The sequence below is a fragment of the Daucus carota genome, chromosome 5 (assembly GCF_001625215.2).
Source record: "Daucus carota subsp. sativus chromosome 5, DH1 v3.0, whole genome shotgun sequence".
Taxonomy (NCBI): domain Eukaryota; kingdom Viridiplantae; phylum Streptophyta; class Magnoliopsida; order Apiales; family Apiaceae; genus Daucus; species Daucus carota.
In genome coordinates this window covers 24,938,288-24,953,082 of record NC_030385.2, presented here as the reverse complement: position 1 = coordinate 24,953,082, position 14,795 = coordinate 24,938,288, and the positions used below count along the sequence as shown (strand labels likewise).

Sequence of the window (14,795 nt, the reverse complement as noted above, 5' to 3'; positions counted from 1 at the left end):
GCAAAGATGTGTGATAAAGGTTTGTTGTGAAGAGACAGTGATGTTCCTTGATATTGTTTGACATTTCTTGACATTCCTTGATACCCTTTCATCTTCCTTGATATTCCTTAGTGTTCTTTGATATTGTTGATATTCCTTGATATTCTCTGATATTCCTTAACATTTCTTCAATTTGATTGGGATGAACAACCCTATGTATAGGGGACACAAGGTATACCTGTCTGTGTGATAGGAGTTGGATGGGACGCCATCACTTGTGTGTGTTGTGATTACAAGAAGGTTAACAACCTTTAGTAGTGTCTACTGTGGACACGCAACATTAAGTTCATTTGATCGTATTGATCTCCCAGTCACTCTTATATTCCAATGTGACCTATTTTGAAAACACCTCGTTCTATTCGAAAATTCCCAAAGATCGATTCTAGGGAAATGAATTTTGCAATCGCGAAAGTTTGATGTTCCTTTTTCCATTAAAGTTAAAGGTATGCCAAGCTCAATCAAAGGTGGATGACGAGATGATATTACGAAGTGTGTACGTTTTAGTTTCTTCGGAGGATTCCGAGGACGGAATCCTTATAAGGGGGGTAGAATGTAATATCCCATATTTTTAAATTTGGATTTGATTGTTATAAATCTATCTGTCTAAATATTATTGTTGGCTTTAGTTGAAAAGTGAATTGATTATGTGAATAGTTTTATATGATTATACTTGTTTTGTGGATTAATATGGATTTTACAAATATTGCGTCCTCCTTCTTTCTCTGATTCCGAGGACGGAATCCCTATAAGGAGGGTAGATTGTAATGACCCGGATTTTTTAAAAATATTTTTATTAGTATTAAAAGTGATTTTCTTCAAAGAAGGGAATAAGATTTAATATTTTATTGCAGTTTAATGAGTTTTCAAGGTTTTATATTTAAACCCCGGGTTATTGTGTTATTGATAAATAATTGTACTTTCAAAACTGATTTTCATATATTGTTTTGAAAATTCTGTATGGATATTATGTGAATATATGTGTTATGTGATTAAGTGGTATTGGTGGATTTGTTGGTTAATTAATTATGGTTAATTATGAGTATTATATGATTAATATATGAATTTTTGTGAATTTTGTGTTATCTAGTTTATTGAGCTGAATGCTCGTATATGTTCGTATTCGCGAGATTTCAATTTCTATATGTTCAGGAGAAAATATAGTTTATTTGGATATTTTCATATCGATTTATGGAATGTTAGATGATTTTATAATCGATTTACGGATTTAATTGTGTATATTTATATTTATTTATTAATTATTTGACTTCCGTAAAACCGTCCACTCGTAACGAGGTAGCAAATTTTCTTCCCGGAAGTTTCAACAAAACTGACCTTTAGCCTAATTTGAATATTCCGGACACTTTTCGTGTTTTGACTTTTTCGATCCGGAGTACGGTTTTCCTCGTAGTCGGTCCGGCGGAGTTTTTCGGGTATTTTAATTGTTGATAATTATCCAGTTTGTCTCGATAAACGTGAAACAAGATATTTTGATTATTATATTCATCCTCATCTTGTAATAATTGCAATGGGACCCGCAAACCAATCATTGAGTTTAAAAGCCCCGTTTTGATGATTATCTCGAAAACCGGTACCGATTGGACCCCGTTTTATTAATATAAAGCTATTAAATACGTATTTTCATGTCATATACGATCCAAAGGGGTACCAATTATTTGTAAATATAAATAGACCTTTCTAGAGCTTATTTTCACCGTAGAAATCATTTCACCAGTTTCTCTGCACGAATACCGAGAGAAACCGAGCGGTGTTCTTCGTGTTCTTCATAATCAAACGAAGATTTGAAGGTGTTATTGGAATCCGATGGAGGCGTATGAATAGTCAAAACGAAGCTATCGACGCGTAGAATCCAGTTTAATCAATCATAACCGTGCAGATTTCACGGGTAATTTCTTATTAATTTTTGAAAATTCGAATTTATATGATTTTAATTTTGAGTTTCTGCAAACGATGTTGTTTGATTGATTTGATGATGCCATGTTGTAGAGCGTGTTTTTCTCGTCGTTTTGGTATATTATATGTTGAATTTGGAGTTCGAAATCATATAGAAAAGTCGGTTTGATTCTTGGAGTAGGTGTTCTTGGTGTTCTTGAGTTTTTCGCCGGAAAATATTGATTTTTGGCCGGAGATTTCGTTCTGATAGTTCTGGGCAGAATCTAAGGGTCTAGGCGCGTATATAGTGTCCTGGTTGATCATTTTGTGGGTTCAGAATCGACGAAGGAGCTGTATAGGAGGCCATCGGGATCGAAGAAAGCTCGCCGCCGGCGAAGCTTTCTGTCGATTTTCCGGCCGATTGGTTGATGGGTTGGCTGTTATGAAGCCATGGGAGAGTTCCTAATGGCTTATACGTGTGTTCTGCTCAGTTTGGTGAGCGGTGGTGGTCGGTAACGCCGTTTCCGGCGAAACTAGTAAAGGCCGGCGGCAAATTGCCGTTTGGCCACCCAACTTATGAAGATGATGAAGTTGTGGTATCGCAGTTTCAAATCTTACAAAAACACCCCTGTAACTTTGAAAAGTTACAGTCTAAACCTTGGACAAAAACTTTCAAAAGTTTACAAAATAAACCTTTTGATTTAATTTTCTAAAATTGTTTTATTTAATTATTTTAAATTCCAAAAATAGTTTTTAATTATTTGTTTATTCAAAAATAAATCTAAATTAGTTTGTTAATTAATTTTAATTAGTAATTAATTATTTTAATTGGTCAATTAATTTAAATATTAATTGATTAATTATTTTAATTAATTATTAATTGATTTAATTGATTAATTAATTGGATTTAATTAATCCTTTTTGATTTAAAAATTCCGAAAAATAGTTTCGAGCTTTAAAATATTTTTCCAAATTATTTTCAAGGCTCGATAATTGTTTATGAATGATTTCAAGTCCAATTTCAAGTATTTGGGACTTGATTATTTATCTGAAAAGTGATTCTTTTATCGATTTTAATTCCGAAAAATGTTTAAAAATTTCCAGAAAATTCCCGAAAAATTATTTTAAACCCGAGACTCGATTTGACATTAGTCGGGATGGGAAATCTCATGTGTTATGTGATGTGTGTTATTAGAGTGATGTATTATGTGTTGATAGAGGAAGTAGGAAACAATTTGGATCATAACTTTTGATCCGTAAATCGGAATCAAGTGAAACGAAAGAGAGATAGAAGCTTATAAAGTCTAGTTTGATATAACATAATAATATGATGGAGTCGAGAATGTGAATAATTGTTGTTAAATGTGCACAATATGATTATATGTTATTTGATTGCTATTAATTGATGATTACGTGATATACATGTTTATTCATGATAGTATACACGTGTGATAAAAGATTTGGATGACATAGTGTCGTGAGTTGATTGATATTGGATAAGAATATATGGATTATAGTAATTGGATCTTGTGGGTTGATTGTTGATTGAGATAGGATAACAGGTGGATAGTCTAATAAATAGACGAGACGATGTCGGATTTTCGATAGGATTCTATGATAAGTGATTGGTAATATGTTATGTGGAATATGACTTGACTATATGGTAGAGTCAAAGCATGATTACGTGTTAAGTGATATGTGATAAGTTTAAAGGGGTATATAAGTGGGTATCGATATACGTGATATGTATATGCGATATATTGTTTAGTGACTATAGTATTATCTTATTCTCGTAAAGGATTTGGACGAGACGTGTACGCTCGAAGACGTCAGAAAGTCGGAATGGTATTGCAAAGCGAATAAGGGATGAATCGAGTAAGCGAAGCGATGTGGCGAATAGAGTATAGCTAGAGATGGTCTAGAGATTATGAGATGCATAGATTGTGAAAGTGGAAAGATGAGAATGAGCTGTGAGACGGGAGTCAGATTTAAGGCAAGTATCCTATACCCATCTTTTGGATATCTTGCAATTATTCTGATCCATTCTTTTCGTATGTGTTGCAAATATTCGTTCCTCTCTTTTTCATATTTGGAAAGTGCAAATATTTTTATCCATCCTTTTCTAATCCTCAAAAATTCAGATAATTCCAGTTTTACAAATTATTCGAAGTTCAAATTGTCATTGAAGCATGTGTTGCTCAGTGATAGTTAGAGCTTTGAATGAATTGGGATCTTCTTGATTATTCAGCCCGCCATTGTCATGCTGGTTTAGCAGGCTAAATTCAGTTGCTTAGCCGATAATGGAGGATATTGAATAGTTAGGGATTTCCTGAACTATGATTTATGAAAGGATGGACTGTGACTTATGAAAAGTTTATTATCAAAGTTTGATTTGAAATTATTCAGTTGTTGATGATGATTATGATTATGTTCTGTTAATTTACATTGGTTTCTTGAATTGAATTAGAGAATTGGATTATTGTTTTTTATATAAACATGTGGACCAGATGAGTGGTCAGACCAAATGAGTGGTCATGTTAGGCGAATGAGTGCCTTGGATCCAGTGACAGAGCATGGCGGGGCCTGCTCGGGGTTAGGTATGACTGATCAGCATCCTAACCTTGGTTTTTAATTAAAATGTGATAGTCCAATTCAATAATTCTCTTGTGAAGGATTGAATTCCTCAGGTTTCTATTGCTGCAAGGTATTGTGATTCTTTTATACAATACCTGAATTTGTGAACTCAGGTTGAATCTTTTTATATCTTGAACTCGAGAATTTCTGTTATATCACTTCAGAACTTTCATTGTTTATTATTACTTGCTGAGCATTGTTGCTCACTCTTGCTATTCCTTTCTTAATCATTTCAGAAAGGATTAAAGATGAATGGCTAGACTATGATTGCGAGTAAGGCTAATGCTAGGCGAGGAGACAGAGTTGAGGATCCAGTGGTCGAGGAGTGTTCAGGAAAGTTGATGAGGTTGGTGCAAGCTGGAATAGTTGACAGTGATTCTTCTTATCGAAGATGATCTGATTTGGTAAGAGATGTTGTGTAATAATAGTGGTAGATTCTAATTTCAATACTGTAACCTGGATGCGATCCTGTTGCTTTTAGGGGGTTTAAATGTTGTCTTGAAATTCTCCTATTATGGCTTTCAAGTTTTAAATTTAGGTTTTAAAATCATTCGATTTATGTTCTCATTCAAATCTTTTATTAAATGTTTTCAGGTTTTAAATTCTCTGATTTTATTATCTTTTGAAAAAAAAAAATTTACAGGTTTTTGAAGTGTTTTAAAAATGGTTTTGTGTGGTGACGTCAGAATCCAGACCCCCGGATTCCTGGACCGTCACATGAAACAAAGATACGGATGGGGAAAAACGATCAATGCGTCTACATCTATCAGTAATTCTACTGCCCTCGTAATAGAATCACCTATTGTGAAAGAGCGGAAGGTTGTTGTACCTTCTAAATGCACCCAAGAGTATGTGGTTCCTGAAATTGGACATACGTCAACAAGTATGGGTGATGATGAATTCTACTCTGTGGAAGAGTTAGATCAGCTTGAGGACGAATCTCTTGCTATGTTTTCTAGGAAGTTTGGCAACGTGAGATTCAGGAGGAATCCCTCATACAAATTTAAATCTTCTGGTAATAAATTCCAGAAAGGGGGATCTTCGTCCACTTCCAAAGGGGCTTACAAGACTGGGATGGTTGATCGAAGCAAGTTCAAATGCTTCAACTGTGATGAGCCTGGTCATTTTGCATCGGAGTGCAAGAAGCCTAATCAGCTGGCAAAGAAGAAGGAATCTTATGACGAGCTAAAGCAGAAGTATGAGGCTCTGCTAAAGAAGCATCAAGGCCAAAGCAACCAAGGGAAGTCCTATGTGGCAAAAGGGAAAAGCTGGGATGACACAGATAGTGATGAGGAGGAAGAGCGGGGGAATGTTGCTTTAATGGCTTTTATGGAACCTTCTACACCTCCACATCGCACTGGCGGATTTCCGGTAGATCCTACTTGCCCTAAACTGTTTATGCAATTAGGACTTGAACGTGATGACGCTCGTAATAAGCTCAAAGCTCTGACTCTTGAACACAAAGCTTTAAAGCAAGAAGTTCATGAGTTAAAGTTAAAAGAAAAACTAGTGCTCACCACTAAAATTGAACAACTAACTAGTCAGTTATTAACTCAGACTAATAAAGTCGAAGTGTTAGAATTTAGGGAGAAAAAGTTGAATGAGCAGTTAGCTGAAGAGAAGGTTAGGTGCCTTGCTTATAAGGAGTCGACTAATATTGTTAAGAACCTAGTGGACCAACAAGTGATTAAAAGGAAAGTTGGTATAGGTTTCGATTACAACAAGTCGGTAGGTAAGGCTAGTAACATAACTCCTTTTGTTAAGAGTGCTGAAGACAGGGGTATCCCACATGTTTTAAAGGATGCTCCCAAACCTTTATTCAAAACCCCTGTCGCAGAACCATTACTTGATATGCCCGTGATTATTCAATATGAAATGAATTTAGAGGATATTGAGAATGAGAGGAAGATTTTGGCATCTGTAGAGCCAATGCAAGTTGAGGGCACATTCAGTTCGCCCAAAGCTGGCATAGGTGCCAATGGCTTAAAGAATAATTTCAACAAGCCTAATAAGTTTGTTAAATGCAGGAATGGTAACAATACATGCTCATCTACTAATAACATTAGAACTTCTGAAAATGTTAATGTAGAAACTATTAAACCCCCTGTTGTTCTGAATAACATGCCTACTGTTCCTTTAGTTGATATGTGCCATAAGCCTTGTGGTGTTGATAATTGCATGTTGTGTGCGTTTAATGTAATGTCTGCTTATTTTAAAAGTATGCATGCTAACAAAGAAAACACAACACCTAGAAAGCACATGAATAGTAAGTTTGCAAAAACCAAGACTGCCGGTCCTTCTCCTATCAAGAAGGATACTTATGTTCCCAAGCCTAAACCTAAAGTGTTCAAGGCTGTTTGTAGGAAAGTAAGTACAGTCAAGGTGGATGCTGATGTTATTCGAACAGGATCTATTGTCAAAGCTGACAAAGGTCAATTCTTTAAGTATGCCGGGCCCAACCAAGTTTGGGTTCCGAAGAAGGTTTAATTCGTTTGATATGTGCAGGGAGCCAAACAAGGTTGAAAAGGTTGTATAGATTCTCGATAGTGGATCTTCTAGACATATGACCGGTGATAGAGCCCTGCTATCAAATGTGATTGAGAGAGCTGGCCCGATTGTCACCTTTGGAGATAACAGCAAAGGTTGTACTACGGGATATGGCAATTTATTTGCTGGAAATGTTATCATTGAAAATGTTTCTTTTGTTGAAGGACTCAAGCACAATCTTTTGTGACAAGGGATTCCAAGTAAACTTTGTCAAGGAGAAGTATTTGATATCTCACACTAAAGATGACCGTCTTGCTCTCTGTGGAGTAAGAAAAGCTAACTTATACTTAGCTGATCTCAATTCAGGTGCCAATGATGAAGATAATTATTTCTATTCAAAGGCTTCACCTGAAGATAGTTGGCTATGGCATAAGAAGCTGTCTCACCTTAATTTTAAAATTGTAAACTCTTTGGTCAAGAGGGATTTGGTGAGAGGACTGCCTCCTTTGGAATTCACTTTACAAGGACTTTGTGAGGCATGTCAGAATGGGAAGGCTAAGATAGCATCATACAAAGGCACAGACACCAGTAGCATTACTGAACCACTTCAACTATTACATGTGGATTTATTTGGTCCAGTCAATGTGATGTCTTTATCAAGAAAGAGATATGCCTTGGTGATTGTTGATGACTTCTCTAAGTTCACATGGGTTTTATTCTTACATTCTAAGGATGAAACTCCTCAATTGGTAATTGATCTTATCAAGGAGATCGAGTTGGATTCGAATGATAAACTTCGTGTCAGAGCAATAAGGTCCGATAATAGAATAGAGTTTAAGAATAAAACTCTCAACAGATTTTGCTCCGACAATGGCATAACAAGACAATACTCAGCGCCAAGAATTCCACAACAGAATGAAGTAGTAGAAAGGAAGAATCGTACCTTGATTGAAGTTGCAAGAACTATGTTAAGCAAATTAAGGTTGCCCATCTACTTTTGGCCTGAAGCTGTGAATACTTCTTGTTATACTCAGAATCGAAATCTGATCAACAAGGAACACATGAAAACTCCTTATGAGCGTATGAACGGAAAGAAACCAACGGTCAAGTACTTTCATGTATTTGAGCTAAATGCTTTGTGCTTAAGGATGGAAATGAACATCGTGGCAAGTTTGAATCCAAAGCACTTTAAGCAATTATTTGTTGGTTATTTTCATCAAGCATATAAGGTGTTTATCATTGATCAATTACAAGTCAAGGAAAGTGTCAACGTTACTTTTGATGACAGTAAACTCCCAAGTATCCAAATTGAAGATCCATCTGAGTCACTAAAGTTTGATAATTATCTGAACTCAAACTCAGATGATGATGATGAAGCACTTGATGCTGCAACAGGTAATGACAATAATAATGCTGATAATGATCCAGGTAATGGTGGAGAAAACAATGGAAACACCGTGAACTCTACTAATGCTAGTGGTGGATCATCTAGTCAACCTGGCAGCAACTCAGGGGGAGATGGTGGATCAACTAGTCAAACACAGCATCACAATGATAATTCTGGCGAATCATCAAGATTATATCTTCCAAGGGAGATGATCTGGAGTAGAGATCATCCCTTTGAACTAATCATTGGTGATCCAGATGTTGGTGTTTAGACTAGGAGTGCAACTCAGAATGAATGTCTATATTTGGGTTTTCTATATCAGGAAAAACCGAAAAAAATTGAAGATGCACTAGCCGATCAGGAATGGGTTCTTTCCATGCAAGAAGAGCTCAATCATTTCGAGAGACAAGAAGTCCGGGCCATGGTTCCAAGACCAAAGATAAAGTCTGTTATTGGAATTGGATGGGTCTACCAGAATATGCTTGATGGTGATGGCATTGTTGTATGGAACAAAGCCAGACTGGTTGCTAAAGGTTACTCCCAAGAAGAGGGAATTGATTATGATGAAACCTACGCTCCAGTTGCACGTCTTGAGGCGATCAGAATTTTTTTTCTTGCATTTGTTGCACATTCCAACTTTAAATTCTATCAGATGGATGTGAAAAGTGCATTTCTGAATGGAAAGCTTGAAGAAGAAATATATCTAGAACAACCCCTGGCTTTTAAAATCCAGAATTTGCTGATTTTGCGTACTTCTTGTTTAAAGCTGTTTATGGCCTCAAGCAGTCGCCAAGAACCTGGTATGACACACTCTCTGAGTTTTTAATTGGAAACAATTTCATTAGTGGTGTCATAGACAAAACTCTCTTTCACAAATTGCATGATAATAATATGATATTTGTTCAAGTATATGTTGATGATATTATATTTTGTTCTACTAACGATAACTTGTGCAAGAGATTCGCTAAGTTAATGCAGAGTAACTATGAGATGAGTATGATGGGTGAACTGTCATTCTTTCTTGGTCTTCAAGTAAGTCATAAAGATGATGGGATCTTCATTTGCCAATAAAAATATGTCAGAGATCTTCTGAAGAAATAATATCTAGAAGACTCTTCACTGGCAAAGACACCCATGACCACTGCCACTAAGCTTGAACATGACATATCTGGTAAGAAAGTTGATATTTCAAGCAATAAAGGTATGATTGGCTCATTACTCTATCTCACTGCTAGTAGACCTAATATAATGTTTGCAACATGTTAATGTGCAAGGTTCCAGAGTCATGCTAAAGAGTCACATCTTATAACTGTTAAAAGATTTTTAGATATCTTAAGGGCATACCAAATTTAGGTATCTGGTACCTTAAGAACACTGGTTTTGACCTAACAGGCTATACAGATTCTGATTATGCAGGATGCAGGATTGATAGGAAAAGCACTTCTAGAAGCTGTCAGTTTCTAGAACGACAGTTGGTTTCTTGGTACAGCAAGAAACAACACTTAGTATCTACCTCGACAGCGGAAGCAGAATATATTGCGGCAGGTAGCTGTTGTGCTCAGATCTTATGGATTAGGAATCAGCTTAATGACTATGGACTTGTATTAAACAAAATTCCCTATATTTTGTGATGATACAAGTGCGATAGCTATTACCAACAATCTTGTATAACATTCATGAACCAAGCACATAATATCAGGTATCATTTTATTAGAGAACATGTCATGAATGGAACTGTGGTGCTACTTTTTGTACCATCAGCTAATCAGATTGCTGACATCTTCACTAAACCACTTGATAAATCCACTTTCTCAAGATTGGTTTGTGAACTTGGCATGTTAAATATGACATGAGCTCTTGTAAATAGTTTTTATGTTTAATTCCATTTTAATTTTGTTGCATGCTTGTAAAGTATTTCTTATTGGTATCTATGTTGTGAATACTAATATTGTGAATATTTCTGTGGTTGGTAAATATTTAAGTAATTGACGGCTGCAATAACTTTGTCGTCCATATCAGGGATAGACATTGGAATTGCTGGTTCTTAATTGAACCAAGTGCCTTCATAGGCATCCGAGGGAAACTTGGACACGTTGCCATCTAAAACGTCCTTGTCTACCCTCCCGGAAGGAACATTTCCGGATCCCCAACGGGATCTTTCATCCTTGTAGGTGAAAGGCAATCTACTCTGGTAGAGGATTCTTTTAAGGATCAAGTGCCTTAACAGGTATCTGAGGGAAACATAGGTTTCATGCCATTTAAAGGCCTATTGTCTACCCTCCCAGAATCAAACTCTGGATCCTTTAAAGGATTTACTACTCTCTGAAAGTAGTAGGCAACTTGTGGACTATGACTTGGATTTATCCGACGAGTCTACGAGGACGGGGAATTACGAACTCCCATTGCACCACCAATGACCTTCCATGAGGAGGCAAAGGTGATCTTAATTGCAGGTACATCACAGCATCTATGGAAGCTCAGGATTTGTGTGGAGTGAAACACTTACAGAACTTGTGAGTGACACCTTTACCTGTAAACTGAGAGATATTTTGAGTGTCGAGTGATACACCTGCAGAATGTTTTTGTGAGACACCCACTGTTTACCAAATTTAAACCTTATTGTTCAAAATTGGTATCTATAATGTTTTATCTAAGTGGATGCTTACTGTGGTTACTTTTCTACTGGATGCACCTTCTACGAAGCCCTGTCTTCTTCATACTGGATTCTGTCATTCAATGTTTTATCTAATCAGTTGGTATCATTATTGATAACAATTGAGGATTCCTCAACTAAGGGGGAGAATGTTCAATGATGTTAAAGGGGAGAATGTTCTGAGAGAATATTCTATGATCCATGCTCTAAGGGGAAGAATGTTCTATGCCTCACTTAGGGGGAGTGCAGAGTCACATAGGGGAAGAATAATATTGCCAGAACCCATGGAAGGAGAATATCAAGGAGAATATCAATGTTCTAATCTATCATCCAAGGGGGAGAATATTATGAAAGTATGAGGAAGAAGATTAAGGGAGAATTACATGTTATATCTTGGAAGGAGACTGCAAGGCCTCTGGGGAGATTTAAAGGTCTTAAGAGATTGAAAGGTATTCCAGAAGAAGTAGCTGTCTAAAGAAAAATGGAGACTGGTACAATGTTATATGTATTACCAGAAACCATCTACTATGTACATTTTAATGTTTTATGTTTCTCTTATCAACTGGGATTGTTTCCTAATAGGTTGAGTTGGTATTAATGTTTATTGAGTCATAGAAAGTTGTTAGTTGTTGTTAGTTGAGTTATCCTCGTCTGAATTTGTGTGTTAGTGTCTAACAAACAAATAGGGGGAGATTGAAAGGCCTTATTCAAAGGTATATGTCTAATCCTATTTTGTACAACCAGTGATAACTCAACTAGTGTCTGATAACCACTCAACTTGTAACTCAACCTGGATTAGTCTCTGATAAGTTATGATAGTAGATAGTAGATAGTTTAGTTGGAATCAGTTCAAGAAAGTCTAGTAAATACAAGAATCAGAATGTCAGAAGAATTCCAAGATTTCTGTTGCAAGCCACTGGAAGAAGTTCATGTCATATGATCAAGCCTCAGTGTCAAATAAATTGTGTAGCAGTTCAAGGAGTTCAGAAGGTACGAAGATTCAAGTATTTATTTCATCAGAGATTCCATATGTGTACTGAAATGAAGAAGAACTAGAAGACAAAGATTCGAAGACCCGACCACAGCTCAAATGTTTAATTGATGGAGAATATTCAATTTAGTTAGGCAAAGATGAACCAGACAGTACATTTGTGTGCCAGCTATTTATATTGAATATTTAACATCAAAGGAAGGTGGTCGTTCAAGCCGTGTGATGATCAAGACGAAGGCTCAAGACATTTGCTTTCTGGAATATAGAGTTTTTAATTAATTCTTTGTTAAATAATTAATCTCTATTAATTTATTTAGTTGTTAAATTAATTCAATTAGAATTAATTTGATAATTAAGTTTATTAATAAGTTAATTGATTTAGAATTAATTTACAAAAAGAAAGCAAAAGAAAGAAGGCCAAAAGGAAGGACAAGGAGACCGCTGCTCAGACCTGTCTAGCTATGGGAAAAAGAATTATCACCAACGCAATGGAGTGTGATATATTCTTGAAGTTGGAACCCCGGTTGGAATTGATTTATAATTTTCAAAGCAAAAGGGATCCGGTTCTAGACCCACAGGAGACCGAATCTTATTCCTGTCTGAGTATGAGGGAAAAGAATTATCACCAACGCTATGGAAAGTGATATAATCTTAAAGCTGGAACCCCGGATGCAATTAAAATATTATTTTCAAGGCAAAAGGAGTCTGGTTCCTGGCCCTCTAGAGACCGCAGCTTAGACCGTAAAGATTTATTTATATTAATAAATATTTTAATTAATTAGAAAATTATATTTATAAATGTCTAATAATATTAGATATTTATTTATATAATTTCTGGATTAAATTAAATATTTATTAATTAAAGATTATAAGCTGTGCGGGATTAAAAGCATTTCTAAGGAGCTGGCTATAATAAGACGAGATAGACTAAAAGACGGAAGTTAATAAACTTCAGCGTGTACACCTGATCTAGTTTGTCTTGCCGAATGGATTAATGTTGCAGCAAGACAATTCAAATGAATTGTCTTGCCGAAGTTAACACCTCTGCCAAGACAATTGGTTTGTCTTGCCGAGAGTTTCTCCTCTGCCAAGACAATCCTTTTGTCTTGCCGAATGCTTGAAGGTATGCAAGACAATCCTGAATTGTCTTGCCGATTCTAGTGATTGTCTTTCTGTCAATAGGATTGTCATACCTTCCCTTCTAATTGTCTTTCTGACTTGGTTAAAGCTTGGTAGACAATCTGTAATTGTCTTTCCTTGCCTTATATTGTCTTGCCCAAGCCTAGATTGTCATACTTTCTTTGTATTTGTCTTTCCTAGCTTGTAATTGTCTTGTCTAGTGATTGTCTTTCATGTACAAAGCTTTGCCTATAAATATGGCTTAGTTTCTTCATTTGAAAGTGTTCATCTCTTTGATTTCAAAGCATTGTAAAGCTTTCAAGTTGTGCTAAACTTGCTATTCGTTAAATCCACAGTTTTCTGTGCTTTGATCATTCGGTTGTTTTATACCGCTAAGTTAGAATACTTCCTGTCAAATTTATTCTATGAACTAGTGGACTTTAAAACTGAACCATATTAATTTAATAACGACTTTCAAGTTTAAATTACTTTTTACTTGAACCTTGTTTATTTAATTAATCAAAATCTGATTATCCAGTTATATTTAAATCAGATTTATTCCGCGCGAATTTTTTGACGATTGTATTCAACCCCCCCTTCTACAATCGTATCGGGACCTAACAAGGTTCTTCATCCTGGAATAAATAGCTCTCCTCAAATTTGCCTTCTTCCTCTGCTTGACGGTAAGTAGCATCGAAGACGTCATCATCATCCATGTCTTGTGGAAAATCATCATAATTATCAGAATTAAAGACATTCTCAGATTGATGTAACGGCTCTTTGCCTTTTGACTTTCCAGAATTGTTAGGGGCAGATTCAGAAGTATTCCCTTTATTGCTTTAATTTGAACTATTTCCCCTGTCACCTTTTGTCTCCATCTCCTCTATCTCTTCTATTCTCCCCCTTAGTTGAGGGATCCTCTCTGGAGGTATCAGCATCTGACTTTGAGTTCTGTAGGAGTTGATCCAGTTTTCTGTCGATATCATCAAATTTTGACATATAAAGAGCATGGTTAGATCTCATCTCGACAGTCAACTCATGAATTTCTTCTTTAAGCTCATCCCTGGAAGAACTGGATGGCCTTTTATCTGCTTTCTTCTCTAGGGTCACCAACTGTGCACCCTTTAGCCTTTCATTCTCAGTAATCATCCTGGCTAATTCAGCTTTCAGCTTAGCCATTTGTTCATCTAACAGAGCTGTGTTAGTGTGTGCACTCACCTCACGTACACTCAAAGCTGTTTCACTAGCCTCACGTGCATGTGTATCGCTCGGTGTTTGCCTTTCTTCACTCATTGTTTGCACTCTTCCAGCTGTACCTGTATAAACTACCAATGTCCCCTCAGATGGGTTCAAAGGTAGTGGAGGAACAAATTGTACTCCGGATGCCTGTGAGGGCAGATTTACTTGCACGCTGCCAAGTACCTCCTGATCATAAAAGAAAGTGCGATCAGCATAATTTTCATACATATTAACTTGGTTTTGAAAAACTGTGCAATCAGTAAACATAGTAACCTGTGTATCTGTTTGGTCTTGCACTAGCGTGAGTGCTAGCGCAATGCTTGACTCTGTACAGGGTACCGTGGCAGGGCGGTCAA

At 36.3% G+C, this 14,795-nt stretch overlaps 1 long non-coding RNA gene across 1 annotated transcript; it reads left to right on the top strand.

Moving 5' to 3' along the window:
- The first annotated feature begins 1,626 nt into the window (after positions 1 to 1,626).
- On the top strand, positions 1,627 to 5,051 carry LOC135152578 (uncharacterized). The gene is made up of 3 exons (XR_010291868.1): positions 1,627 to 1,942; positions 3,728 to 3,922; positions 4,800 to 5,051. It is a non-coding gene; the product is annotated as an uncharacterized LOC135152578 (long non-coding RNA).
- Positions 5,052 to 14,795: the final 9,744 nt, after the last annotated feature.